Source organism: Salvia miltiorrhiza, chromosome 2 (assembly GCF_028751815.1).
Source record: "Salvia miltiorrhiza cultivar Shanhuang (shh) chromosome 2, IMPLAD_Smil_shh, whole genome shotgun sequence".
Lineage (NCBI taxonomy): Eukaryota > Viridiplantae > Streptophyta > Magnoliopsida > Lamiales > Lamiaceae > Salvia > Salvia miltiorrhiza.
In genome coordinates, this window is record NC_080388.1 from 65,717,322 (window position 1) to 65,730,894 (window position 13,573).

General features: G+C 43.5%; 1 long non-coding RNA gene across 1 annotated transcript; it reads right to left on the reverse strand.

Moving 5' to 3' along the window:
- Positions 1-12,765: 12,765 nt before the first annotated feature.
- LOC131013091 (uncharacterized) lies at positions 12,766-13,550 on the reverse strand. Its single transcript, XR_009097582.1, has 3 exons — positions 13,361-13,550; positions 13,211-13,274; positions 12,766-13,053 (listed from the first exon to the last, which is right to left on the reverse strand). It is a non-coding gene; the product is annotated as an uncharacterized LOC131013091 (long non-coding RNA).
- Between the last annotated feature and the right edge of the window lie 23 nt (positions 13,551-13,573).

The following is a 13,573-nucleotide window of genomic DNA, read 5'->3' on the forward strand; positions in this document are numbered from 1 at the left end:
CCATGCTCCGCGCAGAGGTGGCACATAATCGTAAGCCGCGAAAGTTGGTTACACCCCCCGGGTCTTCCATGCTCCGCGCAGAGGTTGTCCTTAACCGTAAGTCACGAGAGGTGGTGTGCACCCCCCGGGTCTGCCAAGCCTCGTGCAGGGTGTCCACTTAACCGTAAGCCATGGAAGGTGGTGTGCATCCCCCGGGTCTGCCAAACTCCGTGCAGGGTGGACCTTTAACCGTAAGCCACGAAAGTTGGTCGCACCCCCCGGGTCTTCCATGCTCCGTGCAGGGGGTTACTATTCAATCGTAAGCCGCGAAAGTTGGTCGCGCCATCCGGGCCTTCCATGCTCCGCGCAGAGGTGGCACATAATCATAAGCCGCGAAAGTTGGTTACACCCCCCGGGTCCTCCATGCTCCGCGCAGAGGTTGTCCTTAACCGTAAGTCACGAGAGGTGGTGTGCACCCCCCGGGTCTACCAAGCCTCGTGCAGGGTGTTCATTTAATCGTAAGCCGTGAAAGTTGGTCGTGCCACCCGGGCCTTCCATGCTCCACGCAGAGGGTTACTATTTAATCGTAAGCCGTGAAAGTTGGTCGTGCCACCCGGGCCTTCCATGCTCCACGCAGAGGGTTACTATTTAATCGTAAGCCGTGAAAGTTGGTCGCGCCACCCGGGCCTTCCATGCTCCACGCAGAGGGTTACTATTTAATCGTAAGCCGCGAAAGTTGGTTGCACCCTCCGGGTCTTCCATGCTCCGCGCAGAGTGCTCAAGCATGGATGGGAAGCAGCATGGATGGGAAGCACGAAATCGCCAGCAAAGAAATCAACCAAATCCTCGTCAGAGGAGGCGGTGAAATCCTTCCTAGAAGAGTTAACCAAATCCTCGTCAGAGGAGGCGGTGAAATCCTTCCTAGAAGAGTTAACCAAATCCTCGCCAGAGAGGTCATCACAATCCTCGCCAGAGGAGTCATCTCAATCCTCGCCAGAGGAGTCGTCACAATCCTCGCCAGAGGAGTCATCTCAATCCTCGCCAGAGGAGTCATCTCAATCCTCGCCAGAGGAGTCATCACAATCCTCGCCAGAGGAGTCATCTCAATCCTCGCCAGAGGAGTCATCTCAATCCTCGCCAGAGGAGTCATCATAATCCTCGCCAGAGGAGTCATCACAATCCTCGCCAGAGGAGTCATCACAATCCTCGCCAGAGGAGTCATCTCAATCCTCGCCAGAGGAGTCGTCACGATCCTCGCCAGAGGAGTCGTCTCAATCCGCAGAAGAGGAGTCATCACAAGAAATTAAAGCAATTCCAAGGGAGGGGATTAGAGAAGCATCAACAACAATCATAATAAACCAATTCAAATCAACAGGGGAAAGACGGAAATATAAACCCCACCTCAACAGGCAGCGAAAACAACACAAATAACAGAGATAAAAGAAGCAAGGAGGTGAACGAAATTTCATTAAAGCACGCTCAAGAAGCAAAGCTGTACATCAAAAACCGGCGGTAAGTGTTTAATTGGTACAAATTAAAGAGTTACAAAATTCTCTTTTGGTAAAGTCAGGAGAGAAAGGGGAAACATCAAGAGGGAGGAACAGGGGCAGCTTGGGCAACAGCAGAGGAGACGGGAGCAGAGGCAGAGGGAGCCCGGGAAGGAACACCACTTGCAGAAGCATGACCCGAAATAGTTTTCTCTGAGAACACGGGCAACAGGCCAGTCTCCTTCGCTTGGGGAAGACGAACTCCCAAATCCAACAACGGTGCAGCCTCCTGCACATACAGATCCTCATTCTGGTACAGATTGAACAGCTGTTCCACCGCGGCAGAGGAAGAGGCAGAGTCGGTGAAGGCAGAAGCCGCTAAGTCAGAGGGCAGGGGAGGCTCCAGGCCGAACTGAGAAAATGTTCGGAACTCTCGCCAGAGGGATCCCGCAGCCGGTTCACAAAGCGCGCCAGGGTAGCAGAGAACGCAGGCGCATATATGGGAGCAGAAGGTAGCAAGTCAGATCCAATCCCAAGAGAAAAATAGGGAATGGCTTTCTCTAGCACCGGGTACCACCACTCTGGCTTCTCTGGAGAATGCGCAGGGATCCCCATCCGCTTATTTATCTCCTCATCCTGGAGATTATCCATCAGGGCTTTGAAATTCAAAGTGGCAAGTTGCTCCGGGGTGGCCCCCGCCATCTCCAATGCCTTGGAAGCTGTTTGCTCTATCACATAAGCAAAGAGGGGTCCAAAATCCGCCAAATACTCGGGAGTCTTTTTGAAAGCATCCAGAGTACCTTCCAGCATCAACCCCAGGAAATGTTGACCCCGTGGAGACAAGAAATATTCCAGGCGTTGATCTCGAGCCCCCAGAACGAACGCGCGGTTCTGAGCTTCCACAAGTATCCTCTTCCAACCCCGCCTGGCTTCCCTGTAGTCTCTTTCATAACCAGCTTTGAACTTGACTAAGCTTTCGTGGCTCTCCTTTGTGGCTCTCAACAACTCGGAGGCCAAGGATGCTCTCTCCACCTCCACCTGAGCTAATTTATCTTTCAGATCAGCGATCTCCACTTCAGCTTTACTCAGACGCTCTACTACCCCGGCGACATCATCATCACGCTTGGCGATGTCCGCCTGTTCCTTCTCCCGTTCTTTCTCAGCCATTTCGTAGTCATGGATGCATTTAACAGCCCCCCACATCCCTGACTCCACCTGCAAGAAGATAAAATGGGTTCCAACAAAACCATAAAAAGGTTAGTAATTTAAAAAATTCTTAATAAAGAGCATAACATGCAGGATACCTGAAGAGCCAACCGGCAGAGCTGAGTAGCTAAAGCCGGTCGGGTCAGCTTCCCCATCTTCTCTTGGTCCTTTGAATGGACACGAGCTATCAAGGCGTCAATCAATTCCTGCCCCGATAAGCTCGAAATCGGTCCAGGAACAAGATCCTCTGGTTCGTCAGCCGAGGGCATTGCAGCTTTGCCCTTACCCTTTCCACCGACAGAGGGGAGAACCTTGGAACCACCAGCTGACTTCTTCGCTGGCCCTTTGCCCTTGTCCCCAGCAGGAGTGAGAATCTTCACACCACCAGCAGACCTCCTCGCTGGCTCTGAGGACTTGCCAGTCTTTTTCAGGCTTTCCTGTCTCTCCTTCTCACCCATAGAGATCAGGGAACCTCTCTTCCGCTTCTTCGTAAGATCAGCAAGGGTGGCATCTGGAGCCGAATCAGGCGAAGGAACCTCATCGGTAATATCCACGACTTGGATATCTTCTTCGCGGGAGCCAGCGGCATCACCAGCACTGGAGCGCCCACTTCTGTGAACAAGAGCCCCCACATCAACTTCCTCCGCATCAAAGGAGTGCGAGGCTTCCACATTTCCCTCTGGGATTTCAACTACAGGGGGAATGGGGATCAGTTGGGAACCAGCAGGCTGCTCCGAGGGACTTGTTCTGGAAGCAGAACCGCTTGGGCCATGTGCTCCGCTGCCAGCAAGAGAAGGGGTGTCAGGCAAATTGTCCCCACATTTCGATCTCCAAGACATATCTGCAAACCAAAAGTTCACATCATTAAAAGCAGGGTAACAAAAGCTAATGTGTTTTCTAATGTATATTTTTTACCTATTGATCTCGCTGGATACAGGGGAAACAGACCATTATATGCCAGAGAGGAATTGTTCTCGGCCAGGTACTTACAGTCTAGAGTCTGGGCTTTATTCATAGCATTAAGGTGAGTTATAATACTCTGGTCACGGGTAGAAGGGACTTCGGGAGAGGCTGGCTTATAAGTAGTGCGACTTGTATGCCATTCCAGCTCCGAAGCACCATAATCGCGCCAGTTGCCGAAAGGGGTGCGCACATAACAATAGTATTCCAGGAAGCCCTTATCGAAAGAATTCAGAGAGGAAAGGAAGGTGATAGGATATTTCGGGTGGGCAGCAAAGCTATACAAGGGATTGCCCTGCATACGAAGGGTCTGGGTCTGACAGAACAATTTGGCGGTGTCCCCAACACCGTGAGCCCGACACAAAACATGAAAGGCATATAATCTCCGAATAGCAGAAGGAGCGACTTGAAAAAAGGGGATGTGAAAATAGTTACAAACATCAACCAGCAGAGTAGGAGGAGGGAGTCTCAAACCAGCATCTATTTGAGCTTTCCAAACAACTATCACCTTGGGATGACGAAGGCTTTCAGGAGGCGTTGAATCCTTACAAAAGGCCTCGAATTTTAAACCATCAGGACACCTACATTTGCTTTTCAATTTTTCCACCTCCGCGACACTAAGGCGGGATGGAGGAATACGTTTGGGGGGTAGGCGGGGCTTTTTCCCTTTTTTCTTAGGTGGAGAAGGAGGGGGTGTAGTTTGAGATTCATCAGAAACAGAAGGGGAGGGAAGATTTTCAAGATCTTGCTGCGACGGGGAGGAAGATGAAGGGTCTTGGGCAGAAGGAGAGGGCGAACGAGAGGGTTGAGGGGCGGAGGTGCAGGCCATGATGGGAGATGTTAACCCTAGGGTTTCTAGCACGCTCAATCAGAGCACCAACAGTTATACCACTACACTACGATTAAACACAAAATTGCAGTGAAGAGGATACTGTGATGAAAGTTACTCTTAAACTTCGCATCGATCACCTAATCTCACTCAAGCTCAGAACAAATCAAGTGGATTCACAAAGAATACCTGCAAATCACAATACGAGTGCTCGTGTGCAGAGAAGAAGGCGAGACCTAAGAAGCTCAAGAAAGAAGATTGTATAAACGAAGGAAAACCAAGTTCAGAAAATATCATACATGATCCCTAATCATTTGAGTTTACTCTACTTATAGTAATCTCGCTAATAACCGCCTCTAATATGACAGCTATTATAACAACTCCACGTGTACTCTTTCTTCTCTTCAGTTACTTCCCTGCTATGTATGCTTTGTATACAGTTCCTACTTCTACCCTTACATATATCCATGACAATTACCCCCCCTTACACTTGACTTGTCCCCAAGTCAAACAAAAATGGGTACTTGGACTCCATAGCTTGAAAATCTTCCCAGGTAGCTTCCTCCTCTTGAGTGTGAGCCCATTGGATTAAGACTTGAGTGCTCGGACTGTTGTTCTTCTTAATGATGCGGCGTGCTAGAACCTTTATGGGATGGAAAAGTATCGTACCATCTTCATCAAAGTCAGGCAATGTTGCTGTCACTGAGGGATCACCATGAATGCTTCGTTTGAGTAAACTCACATGAAACACTGGATGTATCTTTGCTGTTGAAGGTAGAGCGAGCTCATATGCCACTGATCCAATGCGTCGAAGAATCTTGAAAGGTCCCGCGTACCGTGGGCTGAGCTTCCATGCCTTATGAATGCGTAGTGAGTGTTGTTTATATGGTTTGAGTTTGAGATAAACCCAATCATCAACCTGGAACTCTCTGTGCTTTCGTCTCTTGTCAGCTGCGTGTTTCATTCGATCTTGGGCTTTCTGCAACAACCGCTTAAGTTTGAGCTGGATGTCCAACTTTTCTTGAATAGTGGCCTCCACTCCAATAACCTGTGGTTGAGTGTAGGATGCGAGTGCGAGAGGTGTAGGCTTATACCCATATAATGCTTCAAAAGGTGTTAGTGACAGTGATGTATGGAAAGAGGTATTGTACCAAAATTCAGCTAAAGGCAACCAACTAGACCATTTTTTAGGAACCTGACTACACATGCATCTCAAGTAAGTTTCGAGACATTGGTTTACTCGTTCGCTTTGGCCATCCGTTTGTGGATGGTATGCGGTACTCATATGATGCTGGACACCTAAAATGTGAAACAACTCCTTCCAAAACAAGCTAGTAAAAATCTTATCCCTATCTGACACAATACTAAGTGGCAAGCCGTGCAGTTTGTATATAGTGTTCAGAAAAGTGTGTGCTAAGTGTGAAGCTGAAAAAGGATGACTTAAAGGAGTAAAGTGAGAGTATTTTGTAAACCTGTCGACGACCACCCATATTGTGTTGCTGCCTTGAGAAGACGGTAATCCCTCTATGAAGTCCATCGTGATATGTTGCCAAGCTTGAGAAGGAATTGGTAATGGTTGCAAAAGTCCGGGAGATCTCACATTTTCATGTTTACTTAGCTGACACACATGGCATCCCACCACCCACGCATGCACCGCACCACGCATATCGGGCCATAAAAAACATGATCGCAATCTTTGATATGTAGCATTGATGCCAGAATGTCCACCAAAACTTGAGCCATGCATGAATTCAATAATTTTCTGTCGTATATTGCCAGCACTGCCCACATATATCTTGCCCTTGTACCGCAAAAGACCTCCCACAAATCGAAAAAAAGACACATTGTAGGGTGTTGTGGTACACTCAGCTATAGCTTCTTCCGCCACCGAATCATTTTCATAGCTTTGCACGATCTCAGTCATCCATACTGGAGAGCAAACTGATAAAGCTTGCAAATCTGCCCCACGATCCCTTCGAGATAAAGCATCAGCCACCCTGTTATCGACACCCTTTTTGTATTCTATTTTATAATCAAAACCAAGCAACTTTGTCATGTACTTGTGTTGCACTGTAGTAGAGATTTTCTGCTCCAATAAGTGTTTGAGGCTTTGATGGTCTGTTCTGATAATGAACTGATTGTGTAGCAAATAGGACCTCCATTTTTCAGTGGCTAAGATAATGGCTAAAAACTCCTTCTCATAGATCGACAAACCTCTGTTTTTCGGTGCCAATGACTTGCTCAAAAATGCTATAGGATGCCCTTGTTGCATTAGCACTGCTCCAATTCCATCATAACATGCATCAGTTTCTAAGATGAATGTTAAGCTGAAATTTGGCAAGGCAAGTACCGGAGCAGTCGTCATGGCGTGCTTAAGAGCCGTGAATGCTTCGTCTGCTTTATCATTCCAATGAAAGTTCCCCTTTTTTGTCAGATCATTCAAGGGTCTTGCGATTCCCCCATAGTTGCGCACGAACTTCCTATAATATCCTGTTAATCCCAAAAAACCTCGCAATGCCTTGAGCGTTTTTGGCTTAGGCCAGTCTATCATCGCTTTAATCTTCTCAGGATCGGCAGCAACACCTTTGTCACTGATTATGTGACCAAGATATTCCACTTGAGACTTTCCAAAGGAACACTTAGAAGCCTTGGCATATAATTGGTGCTCAGTCATAGTTTCAAAGACTTTCTCCAAATGTATAAGATGATGTTCCATGTTACTGCTGAATATAAGTATATCATCAAAGAAGACCAATACGAACTTACTCAGAAACGGTTTAAAGACTGAATTCATTAAGGACTGAAATGTAGCAGGAGCATTTGTCAACCCGAACGGCATCACCTTAAATTCGTATAACCCGCTGCAGGTAACAAAGGCTGTTTTGTATATGTCTGATGTATTCATCCTAATTTGGTGATAACCAGCCCTTAAATCAATTTTGGAAAATACAGTTGCTCCTCCCAACTCATCCAACAAATCATCCACCAATGGTATGGGAAAATTATCTTTCACAGTTAAAGAGTTCAATTTCCTATAATCCACACAAAATCGCCAAGTTCCATCTTTTTTCTTTACTAGTAATACAGGTGAGGAGAATGAGCTGGTACTTGGCTGGATAATTCCTGAATCAAGCATCTCTTGGACCAACTTTTCAATCTCTATGCGTTGTAGGTAAGGGTATCTGTAGGGTATTTGTTTGAAAGGATTAGTATCTGGTTTTAGTGGAATTTTGTGGTCATGGCTGCGGGTAGGTGGAAGTGTGGTTGGAGTTTCAAAAATAGGAAGGTATTTAGATATCAAGGGTTGGATTTCCTTAGCTGGTTTGCTGTCCTTGATGACTTTCTCTGCAGAAATCATGAACAGGCATCCAAACAAGGAACCTTTACCTTTCCTCAAGGCCCTTTTAAACTTCTTACCTGTGATCATCTTGAGTGTCATTTCTTGTTTAATCCCCTGGAGTAATATCTCTCTGCCGTCTTTGGTGAACTTTATATTCTGCTCAGCAAAATTGAAAGTGACTGGACCCAGCTGCCTTAGAAGATCCACTCCAATCACCATGTCACATCCTCCCAATCGTAGTAACCTCATTGCTGAACTAAAGTGACAATTCCCCATTTCCCATTCTAATTTCGGGCATCTTGTATTGCATTCGAGCTTCCCGCCATCAGCCACTGTAACCAACAAGGGATTAGTACACTCCAATTCGCAGCTTAGCCTCCTAGCAGCCATTTCATCGAGAAAACTATGGGTACTTCCAGTATCTACCAGTATCGTAATGTTGTGTCTGCCCACCTTGCCTTGTAATCTTATGGTGTCGGGAGCTACTTGGCCGGCTAAGGCATGGACTGAAATCTGGAGCTCATCTTCTCCACTTTCTACTTCATGTAAAACCAACTCTTCATCTTCCTGCCCTCCTTCACAGATTATAGTAAAGAGTTTCTTGCATTTATGACCCAGTTGGTAGGGCTCGTCACAGTTGAAACACAATTTTTTCTTCCTCCGAATCTCAATTTCCTCCGGTGTGAGTTTCTTGAACGTGGGCTGTCTGACATCTCCATTATGTGATACTGGTCCACCTTTATGATTAGTGATTTCTTGGGGTTTCTTCCAGTTGCTTTCTTGTTGTTTATTGAAATGTTTTGGACCTCTACCCAAAGCCATTAGCTGCAACTCCTGTTTCTTAGCTAAGTGAATGGCTTGGGATAGATTTGTAGGTCCAAACATATCTACCATACTTGAGATTTCCTCTTTCAATCCACTCAAGTAACTTTTGACAAAGTATTCTTCCTTCAGACTTCTGTTGTCCCCTACCATAAAAGCTTTGAGTTCTTCAAACTTTAATGTATAGGACATTACATCAGCTTCCTGTTTCAGCTTATTAAACTGAGCAACTAAGTTTTTTCCATCAACATTGTTGAATCGATCGATTACTAAATTTCCAAATTCTTCCCAAGTTATTTCTCCCCTTCCTTCAACATACTCCAAATACCACAGGTCTGCACTACCCTCCATATACATTGCAGCAGTAAAAAATTTTTCAGCATCGCTCATTTGATTAACAGCGAAGTACTTACTGCATTTCCTAATCCACTGCATTGGATTCTCTCCACAAAACTTAGGAAATTCTAGTCTAGGCATGCGTGACTGAGAAAAATTTCCAGGAGTTAGAGAATTACCCTGATTCTGAAATTCACGTTCATGTCGTTGATCCCTATCAACATTATCATGCCTCCGTTCCCCTTCCGAAACGCGTTCTCGTGAATTTCGTCGCATTTCCTCCAATTGTTGCTTCATCATAGCCATCATCGAGGTCACATCCTTCTTCACCGACGCTATATCGGTCTTTACTGATGTCAAATCCCCTTCCAATTTACCGATCTGACTCTCTACCCCTTCCATTCGTTGCTCCATTTTGTTGGTGGTGCGCGGCATGCGTGGATTTCAGTGGCTCTGAATACCAAATGTGATGAAAGTTACTCTTAAACTTCGCATCGATCACCTAATCTCACTCAAGCTCAGAACAAATCAAGTGGATTCACAAAGAATACCTGCAAATCACAATACGAGTGCTCGTGTGCAGAGAAGAAGGCGAGACCTAAGAAGCTCAAGAAAGAAGATTGTATAAACGAAGGAAAACCAAGTTCAGAAAATATCATACATGATCCCTAATCATTTGAGTTTACTCTACTTATAGTAATCTCGCTAATAACCGCCTCTAATATGACAGCTATTATAACAACTCCACGTGTACTCTTTCTTCTCTTCAGTTATTTCCCTGCTATGTATGCTTTGTATACAGTTCCTACTTCTACCCTTACATATATCCATGACAGATACGCGAGTTACCTAGACCGGAGAAAGATGGACGGTAAAACCTGGAGCGGAAAGGTCGCGGGAGAATGCCGGAACAGTGAGGAAATCGCCGGAAAATGCAGAAAATTCGCTCGGAAAACTTGGAGAAGAAGAATAGGGAAAAAAGGGGAGTTCGAATCGGCTAAGTAAGATTGTACGCGGGTAACCACCAGCACGCGGGATGAACGGCACGTGGCATACGGAAGAAATCAACGGATGAGAATTTTTACGGAAAGGCGAAAGGACGCGAAGGTTAAAAAGTAACCTCGGGGTACGGGGAAAATACTGTAGACTGGGCAGACATTTAATGCGGATGACGTCATCCACGCGGGCGAGTCCTCTGACTAGTTGCATCTCTCCAGAGTGAACTAGCCAGACCAGGGGGTGGGAGTAACAAAAACGCCAGAGAACAATTTACAGGGCTTCTTTTTATTCTCTCATAATGTCAAAATGCTTATGTCTTTATGATTTACAGGGGCCAAGGAAAATAACAAAGCTTTGATGCTGATAACACACCACTGGTTGAACGCGAAGAATACCCGGTTCAACCAGACTAGAGGGGGGAGTGGTTGGTGAGGAGCAATATATGCAGAGTAGGGAGAGAGTACAAATCAGAGGAACCACTCTCATCAGAGGAGCCGTATGGGTCAGAAGAACCATTTATACCAGAAGGATTTCATCCATCAGAGGAATGACTCTAGCCAGAGGAGTCATCCGCACCAGAGAAGTCATTCTTGACAGAGGAGCCCTCTCCTCCAGAGAAATCATCCGCGCCGGAAAGGTCACCATCGTCAGGGAGGTCATCGTCATCAGAAAAGTCAACTCCATCAGAGAAGTCACTACCGCCAGAGGAGTTCTTCATGACAGAGAAGACGTGTTTATCAGAGGAGTTCTTCATGACAGAGAAGACGTGTTTACCAGAGGAGTCCCTCATGCCAGAGATGTCAATATCACCAGAGAAGACGCCTTCGCCAGAGAAGACATTTCCATCAGAGGAGCCAATAAACGCGCGGGAAGGTCTCCCGCGTATTATCGAAATTACCAACGTACCCTTCCACCACGCAGGACGCATGCACCGAAGATGTTTTTACTATTTTACCCCTCCGCTTGTAAATCTATAAATAGGGTCCGAGCTCGTGTATTATTTCTTACGCTATCTCTTATTTTCCAAATACAACAGTCATTTTTCTCTCGTATTAAGTTTCCGATCATTCTACTTCGCTCCTTCCGATCAGTCCCAATAGGTATAGTTTACTGTTTCATCGTATAGTTTTAGGTGTTGGTTTCGTTAAACACCAGTGGTAAAAATAATAAAACTAACTAAATTCTTTTTTATTTAGAAACAAAAATTTTAAATAAAGTTATTTCTTAAAATATTTAACCATATTTTGTCCGGACATATTTTGTTCAAATAGCATTATTGTTAACGAAAATGGGTAAAAATAATGCGGATGGTACTATCTTTATTTTTTTCAAAAAAAATTAAAAAGTGGTACCCACCAAAAAAAAGATGTAGGTTCATATAATTGGGCCTTAATCCATATAATCCGATTTAAGGACGTTCATCAAATAGCCCATACCCATAATCCATCTTTAGAATATTGGACATTGGTCAATCCAAATAGCGGTAGATATAATTTTATACTTTTTTTGTTGATAAATTAATAATATTACATAAAAAAAAAAATTAAAGATCACGTCACGAATCACGATGAACTCAAACCCAAGACCTTTGCCCTTTGGTATTAAGCATTAACCACTCTGTCGTTTGACCAACACATGCACACTACACATATAATTTTATACTTTTATGTCCAATTTGAGTGGAGAGAACCCACTGAAAATATCCAATTAAAACAAAACGTATCGACATTATTCAATACCAAGATTATGGAGTTCCAAAATCAACCGGACTATTGATCAAGAAATTTTTGACTTATTTACCTACAAAAAATGTAGTCTTCAATTATTAAAAGTCAAGGTTGCTCACGTGTTGGTAATGAATTATCAAATAAATTATACAATGGAAAGTGTCATCAAGATAAACTATAAAGTAGTAGGAAAAAATAAAATAGACACATGCAAAATAGATGAAACTAGAGAAAGAGTTTTGTATGGCAAAATAAATTACTATTACGAGCATCCACGCTAGAAAATGAGTTATTTAGTGAACTCATTTTCATTACTTTGATTATACTATAAAAGAACACAATAAAAATCTACAAATCCTTATCCTTTAAAATAGTCATCGGGGAGCTATACGCTACATAGTTACTCCTAAAATGAGGGTTATCAAATTCATGCTATTTAATTTGGATGATGGACACAATTTCGGGTCGGGTTGGGCTATAACAAGAGATTTGATCAATTTTTGGGTCATTAATTTCGATTGGTTTGTCCATTTGATCGACGAGCTTGGATCTAAAAAATGTACATTACTATTTAGTTTTTGGGTTGGAACGACGACTTTGATAGCTCTAGTAATATCTTAATTTTTTTTTCTTTTTCTCCTTTTTGTTTAGGCATTCCAACATATCATATTTTAGTAGTTACACTAATTTGTATCATCAATGTTATACTATTAAATAAATTAAAAATAAATACTCCTATGTAGGATGGGTCGAAGGGGAATCACTTTGAAGGGGAAAAAGAAAAAACTTTGTAGGATGCACCATCCCTATCACGTGACTGGAGGTGGGGCCTACAGCACTGAATTTTTCCACACCAAAAAATAGGTGGATTTCAGCATCAATCTTATCCGATGACGTGTTCAAACAAGTAAAAAAAAATTGAGCCCAGCTAAGCTACTAGGTCAACTTCCCCCCTTTAGATCTATTGAATCGTTTATCTTTATTTTTCTAATCACGCAATTATTCGGTTTGATGAATTCTTATCGTCGTGGTCGTAATCAAGAACGCCTCTTCATATTTTTTAATACAATAATTTTTTATGGGTGATTCTATTCATAGCTCCCATTTTACTCCTTACAGCCCATTTTAAAAATATTATTAATAATTAATTAAAAGATTACTATTTTACCCTATATTGTATAGCCTCCAAATTATATTAAAGTTTAAATTAATTCATCACTTCAACTCTTTCTTACTATCTTAATATCGTGTATTAGTTTGTAGCCCCCATTTACCACCGCCCTAGAGCCCTTCCGCCGCCAGCGATGGCACCACCGACCAGCTGCCACAGATTGATCTCGATACTTGTCGCTAGACTCGCAATGGTGCCTTGTTGAAATCAGTGCTTGAGTCAATGGATTTGAATGACAGAATGAGTCTTTGGATTTGAATCAACATAATCATTACATCAACTCAAAGCATATAGCAACTCTAATATACTTAAAAAGTAGTAAAATTTTAAATTGTTATCATCAAGAATACTCACATATTTTCTTTTCGATCGAATTGCGGCTGACATATTTATAAACTTGATAATGGCTACAAAATTCCTAATCAAAACAGAAATCAGCCATCATCAAGCGCGAATTTCTAGAAATGAAATAAAAAGAATTGATCACAAATAAAAAATGCTCACCTTTAGGAACCGTAATCAGAATTTTAACAGGATCGCAAATTGGGCATACAAAGTCAAAACTCTAATTTCAAGTACCAGAGTGTAATGATTGGACAAGATTTAGATTGAGGAATTGTAATGGGGATTTGAATAAGGATGAGAAAACGTAGTTGGGGAAAGAAGGATGATTATTGGGGAAAGACGATTGATCACAAATATACGCAATTAATGTGA